The sequence below is a fragment of the Triticum aestivum genome, chromosome 3A (genome assembly GCF_018294505.1).
Source record: "Triticum aestivum cultivar Chinese Spring chromosome 3A, IWGSC CS RefSeq v2.1, whole genome shotgun sequence".
Taxonomy (NCBI): Eukaryota; Viridiplantae; Streptophyta; class Magnoliopsida; order Poales; family Poaceae; genus Triticum; species Triticum aestivum.
This window is the reverse complement of record NC_057800.1, coordinates 42,993,562-43,001,011: the sequence shown is the minus strand read 5'-3', so window position 1 is coordinate 43,001,011 and position 7,450 is coordinate 42,993,562.

Genomic DNA, 7,450 nt, shown 5'->3' with positions numbered 1-7,450 from the left:
TATTTCATGTTGATAAAGTTTTCTATAAATATTTCAAGAGATTTCCGCCCAGCTTTATATATATAGCCCTAATGACCGAAGCATGAAAGGTGGTAGGAAAATCCCATACAAGCAAGTCAAACGGCAAATACGACAACTGAACGAACGGCGAGAACGCCACCGACCTAGTTCAGGGGTTGGACATGGGTCCTCCTGGCCGGGGCTGGTTGCTTCTCGTGCATGCTCCGAGCCAGCTCCGACCATGTCGAGGCAGAGTTTCGTTGGTTGGTTGGGGTGGCATCCACGTGTTATGGTGTCGGTGATCGCTTTATCTTTGAATGCCGGGGCGGTGGCCCTAGACGGTGCGCTAGCTACCCGGTAGGCTCTTCGATGGGCTCCGTGATGGAGATGATGGCTTCACCTCTTGGCCGTGCGGGCGACAAGGAAAGTAGTGGTGGTGGCATCACCTGTCGTGTAAACTTGATCAAAGTTTATTAAATTTAACTTATTTTTTTAACACTACAGGGACATGGCTGAGGGTAGCGGCGGATGCCAGCACACAGGTGGGCAGGTAGACCAGATGGAGCAAGAAGGTGGACATTCTGCTGAAGGGGACCCCGCATCACCCATCTTGTTCAATATTATGGCTGATATGCTAGCTACTCTCATTGAGAGGGCCAAGTCAGTTGGTCAAATCACCGGGGTCATTCCTCATTTAGTAGAAGGAGGCCTATTAATTTTACAATACGCGAACGACACTATTTTGTTTTTGGACCGCGACTTAGAAAAGGCTAGAAACCTCAAATTGCTGTTATGTGCTTTTGAGGATCTTTCCGGACTTAAGATTAATTTTCACAAGAGTGAACTCTTCTGCTTTGGCGAGGCCGCAGAAAACTCACAAGATTATGCTGAAATCTTTGGCTGTCAACTCGGACATTTTCCAATTCGCTATCTAGGTATCCCTATTCATTATCGGCGATTGACAATTGCTGAATGGAAGCATGTTGAAGAGAGACTGGAGAAACTGTTGGCTAGCTGGAAGGCCAAACTCTTGTCCTATGGGGGCCGATTAGTTTTGATCAACTCGGTCCTTACCAATATGGTTCTTTTCATGATATCATTCTTTCATCTGCCAAAAGGAGTGCTCCAACGTCTTGATTACTTTAGATCAAGATTTTTTTTGGCAGAGTGATAATGAAACCAAGAAATATCGTTTGGCTAGGTGGAATATATTATGCCGTCCTAAAAGCCAAGGGGGCCTTGGAATCCAGGATCTTGAGATCAAAAACATTGCATTGCTCAGCAAATGGGTATACAAATTACTCACTGAGAATGGTGTTTGGCAGGAAATCATTCATAATAAATACGTGGGCTCCAAAGCAATTTCCCAAGTCTACTGGAAACCGGGCGATTCACATTATTGGAGTGGGGTAATGAAAGCTAAAGAATTCTTTTTCCAATTTAGAACGTTCTCGGTTAGGGACAGCTCCCAAATACGTTTCCGGGAAGACAACTGGCTCGGGACCACCCCATTAAACGTGCAATACCCAAACTTATATCGGATAGTTAGACATAAGTTTGTCACGATTAAGCAGGTGCTGGCAGTGGCGGAGCCAGGATTGGACCAAGCCCCGGGCCCAAAAAAAACGTTGCAAGGGAAAATCTTAACGTCCATAAGGCTTTTAGCTACCTCAAAAGATACCCCATATAAAATCTGGCTCTGTGCATGGAAATTTTATAATTTAAACTCGATGCTTAACAATACAACAAAATAGATAAAAACATGGTAAAAACTTCAAAGAATAGTACATGATAAAAGAGTACCAAATCAATGGTTTGCTTCATTAGTGCCTCGCATAACCTCATCAATGGTGGAAGAAGAGTCAAACACCTTCAAGGCATCGAAAGCAAAATATCATAAGAGAAGGCATAAACATCATGTGAAACAAACAATTACCGTTGATACATATTTAAAAACTTACCACTTCGACGAGGCATAAACATCAGTTGTTCCTATTTATGGTGTTGATTCAATTCCCTCGGCCGCTTGATGCCCTCCATCTGAAATAATAGGTCTAGACAGCCCCGTTGCAGACACCGGTGAAAAAAATATCTTCATCTTCTTTTTCTATAACTAGCAAAAGGGCCCGTGCGTTGCAATGGATATAAAATAAATAAAATTTGAATTGTTAGCACCTCCCTTCACTGTTGTGTAAAGTAAATCATCGACTTGCCGCTTGGGCCAGGATTGGAACACCCCTCTTTTTTTCTCCCGCATGAATGCTCACGAATTTCCTCAAAAGATGGTTCCGTCAGTTCAGTCATGACTGGCGAACCTTGGCGGCGCGGATCATACATTGCCTCGCCTCCTTCGGGGTCGCCTCCGACTCAATCTGTCCTGTGATAAGAAGCGGTAGAAAAGAAACATTATATGCTTAAGTTGCTCCGAATTCTTAAGTAGCTCTCAGGCATGTGACGAAAAATGGGATCTCTACCTCTACAAGCATGGCAGGAAGTTAAGTGCTAAAGCTCCACACTGCAGCTTGAACACAATACTAATTAAATCAAATCTAAGCTAGCTTTGTTGTCATACGCGCACTTGCAAAATTATGTACTTTATCAAAGAAACAAAATATACAACATGCAATGAGACTTGCATTATTATCAGATGTCATGCAATGACAGTGTACACATATACATACTATGTGTACGATCAAACTCGAAATTATTTTTTTGAAGAAAATAAAATAAGTACGTGTATTATATACACATACAAATATGATTAGGAGCTGCCTCAGGTGTTGCCACAAGCCAGTGGCCTCAGTTCGCACCATGCGTGGTCGTGCACCCGTTCCCAAATAGGTTGCATCGTGCGTCCCCACTCAGGCTGCCGTCCATGCACGTATGAACTAGGGGCGGAGCCAGAAATTTTATGAAGCCCGGGCAAGTTTAAGCCTAAGTGTATAATCTGGAAATTTTGGGTGTTTGGCTCAAGTATTTTTTTTCTTGATGCCTAGTTTTCTGTATGAGGCGAAAGAACCGGTTTTTGAAAATTCTCGATTTTTTGGCTTTTTTGCCTAAAAGCATTTAAATAAACTTTAAAACTCAAATTTATTTATAAGCGAAATATATAATATTTAACCATTTTTATACACAAATCTCTTTGCATTCTAGTGGTCAACACACGTCAATCCTTTCCCTAATACGTGGGTTTGACACCTCCGTAATCCTTTCCCTAATGCGCGGGCGTATGCTGGCAAGACGGGTAATTGATCATGCGACCTCGAAAGCACCTCCATCAGCCTAGGGGTTATTTTGTGTTAAGAGATGCATACGGATTTTATTTCACAGTACCTAAATGTGTACCCAAAAAAATCAGGTTCCAAAGAAATTTCAGGTAATCCATTGGTTTCCAAAAAATTTGACCAGTAAAAATAAACCTTGATTTGATTACAGAACATATAAAATAGCACCAAAATCCCATACCAATTCTAAACGAAGTGAAATTATGGACATAGTTATCATACAAATGTAATTTTCAATTGAAGTAATATATAACCTCAATGACGAACTCCGCACGCTCTAACCTCAAAATTTAAATCCTAATACCAACCTCCAAAAGTTAGCAATCTTACCTAATGAGTAATCACGAAGAAACAGACAAGCAGCCACTGGCCGATGATCTAACAAGCCGTTCCTGTGATGGATCAGCTCCGGCTCAGCCCATCGCCGGCCACACGCCCAGCCCAGGCTAGCCTCCATACGCCACCATTCCGTCTCCGATCGAACCAGGGTGCCGCCGTCTCGAATAGAGGAACATGCGGGGTCGCGGGGAGGTGGAGCGATCGACCAACCATCCTCTTTTTTTTCTAAGAAAAAGATCGTGGACCTTTTCGTCTGGAGTAAACAACAGCCGAACGGACTGCTTACTAGGCCATGGCCCAGTACGCCTCCCACGTCCGAGATGCCAAGTCTCGCATAATTACGGAAGAAAAAGAAGCCCATTAGCTGATCAGAAAACCAGCCCAACTGCCCGGGTAAAAGCACGATGCGTTGACGAGTTTTGCCAACGTAGCGGGGCCATCGTAGCTGGAGCGTACAGAGCGAGCCCGGACAAGTGCCCAGCGTCGTCGGGCGCTGGCTCCGCCACTGGTATGAACCGTGCTGAGTGCATGCACACTGTGCTTTGCCTCCATGTATGGCCGTGCTCGTCCGCGCCATTGCTGGTTTTAGCCTCGCGGCCTGATGCCGCCGCCCACTATGTTGCCGGCTACCAATGGTCACTGGCCTCTTCCGCGAGCTTCGGCGCCAACCTGGCTATCGCACATAGCAGTTTTTTTCCTTCATGATTCTTGCCCACAATTCCTTTTCTCTTAATTAGAGTACTGGATCATGCCATGCATGTTATTCCTTGGTTTCCACCATTGCTTACTGATACTTGCCCACTATCCCGGCCGTTTGATGTGATTTCAACTGCACGTTCCCTCCTTAACATGCATGGTTCCCGCAAAAAAAAAACATGCATGGTATGTCCCACAATCTTTGTTGATTCCCAAGCTACTTGTTGGGACTATTTTATGCGAACCATATGAATTGGTGGAATTCAATGCAAAAAAGTGAGGTGGGAAATCACTAAATTTACTCATCGAGATGCACGATGCAATTTCATAGTCGCAAATGAAATATAAATTTCTATAACTTGTTTAACGGAAGATAATCGGTCGCCCCAACATTTTTCACACAAAAAAATATATTTACCGTCTAATATATGAAAAATAAACATTGTAATATACTACAACACCGATTTGAAATCTTCTCATTTTAATCTCTGCCTTTTCTGCAACAGGTTGTTCCTCTGGTATCTATTTTATTCTAAATGGTAAACTCATTGAAGGTGATGAACATTCTGTATATATTATCAGTATGTACTGGTATGAACATTGTGTTTGGCACCTTCCCGTTCATCTCTATTCTATTCAAGGAGCGTGTGGCCTAGTCCTGAGCATACCTACTGTTTTCTAATAAATAAGAGCTACTATAAATGTGCATATAGCTAATTTGTATCCTACGGGTAAAGGCAAGACAAAGCAGGAAACAGCCTAGCTGACCTAACTAAGCAATCCTTCTGACAGCTTCAGGAGCTCGTTGGAGTTCACTCTATTCCCGTTTTACACGCAGAAGAATTCAGCGGAGCAAGCCAACCCCCACCTTGTTTCTGTCCGCCGTCGCTTCTCGCCGTCCAACAAGATCTTAATAATTCTTCAATTTGTTTCCACTGATTATGCTCTAGCCGTGCGTCATCTCTCATTCATTAGAAACTGCAGCCACCGGCATAATTTTCTTCGTCTGTCTGTTGATCCTCTAGTTAGCATGAATATTTGTAGGCAGCTCTCCAAGGTATATAAATTGTTGTAGTGTGATGAGAAAAAGCGAGGTGGTACTATTTCAATTGCCCGCCGAACCTTTTTGTACCACCTCATTACGACTGGCCAATTGGTTCCGGTTCGATCCCTGCCACAAGCTAGCTTTTTTGGAATTTTTTCTGCAGCCCACAATATGAGGCATGGACGGCCCAACCAAAAAATTGACACGTACCGCAGCCCATGCACTTATGACGAAAATCACCTATATGATGAAACCTTTTCCCTCAATCAAATATATAGTACCACCTCGGATAGCAAATCAATAATAAAAAAATAATATGGGTGCACGGATGAAAAACTTAGGGAAACACACCTTGTTTTATTAGTAGGTATAGATATATGAAATGAAATTGGCAATTACATCAATTTGGGTTCAACAATATCATAGATATATGACTGGATACAAAAGAACATGGTATAAATTTCAGTTCAGAGCACCTTGTACACTGATACAACTCATACAAATATAACATGGTACAAGTAGAAACTACTCCCTCTGTAAACTAATATAAGAGTGTTTAGATCACTAAAGTAGTGATCTAAACGCTCTTATATTAGTTTACGGAGGGAGTAGAAAGCATCTAAGGGGAAAACAAGGAAAGCATCAAAGAAAATTACAAGCTGCCGCATAGCCGGCAATGAAGCAGCGCCACGCAGCGAACGACGAACAGGAGGGCGGTGGCGACGGGCGATCTACAGCCCGGGAGCAGAAGGTGGGTGGGCCGGGGGCAGAGCCACGGCGGACGGCGGCGCGGGCGCTGGAATCCCTGCTGCTGCTGGAGATCGATCGTGTGTCGTCCGCGTGCGTGCGACTCGGCGGGCGGCGGCCGCCGCGCGATCGTTTCGGCTCATGTGCCTCGTGCGTGCTGGATCGTGGGGTGCGCTGTTGCCGGAGAGGTCCTATGTGTCGCATTTTGTGGCAAATTGCCGCCATATCGCACAGGGGGCGCCACCGAGTGGGCCGGCCCATTAGCAGCACTGCAGCGAGCGAACAAACGCCCTGTAGCTAAAAAACTGAGCGCTTCGGTGGGGGATTGACATCGCGACCTCTGGCTACTAAATGCATCTCGCCAGCCACTCAAGCTGATGGCGCGCTGGTGATTGTTATACACCGAGAAAAGCTAAAAGCACTATGGGGAGGGGCAGATCAAACATCTACTGTACCGACCGGACCGTGTACTGTAACAACACGAACAAGGCAAAGTAGAGTTTTTTTAGAAGCTCCAAATCTTTCTTTTAAAAATGTGAACATTTCTCCAAAACACAAATAAAATTTCGAATTTCAAACATTTTTTAAAAAACACAAACAAAAATTAGAAACCACAAAAGTATTTCGAATTTGTGAACGTTTTTTTTCGAAAAAGGGAACATTTTTTAAATTCCGAACAAATTTTGGAAGCCTGAACATTATTTGAAACTCCCCGAACAATTTTTGAACTTGTGAACAAATTTTGAAAACAAGAATTTTTTTAAAAATTGAAACCACAAACATTTTTTGAAATTGTAAACATTTTTGGAATTAGTGAACAAATTTCAAAATGAGAACATTTTTTGAAATTCTGAACGATATTTGTAATTTTCAAAAAAGTTCGAAAAGAAAAATTAAATTGAAAAAGAAAAAGAGAAAAGTGAAAAAGAAAACTAAAAACAAAAAATTTCGGAAATTCATTAACGTTATTTTCGAAATATCTAGAAAAGAAGCGAATACTTTTTAAAATTTCTGAACAAAATTTGAAAGCAGGAACGTTTTCAAAAAATAAGGAACATTTTTTGAAATTTCCAAACAAATTTGAAATGCGAACATTTTTGAACGTAGGAACAAAATTTGAAAACAGGAACATTTTCCAAAATTTGAACTTTTTTTAGAATCTTGAATATTTCTGGAAAAAGAAAAATTAAATTGAAAAAAAGAAAACGGAAAAATAAAAAGAAAAAGAAAAACATGACCACAAAGAAATAGAAAAAAAGAAAAGAAAAGAAAAAACCATAGAAATAAACAAAAAACCGGTTCAGGAAACCTTCTGGAAGGTTCCCAAAACCGGATGGGG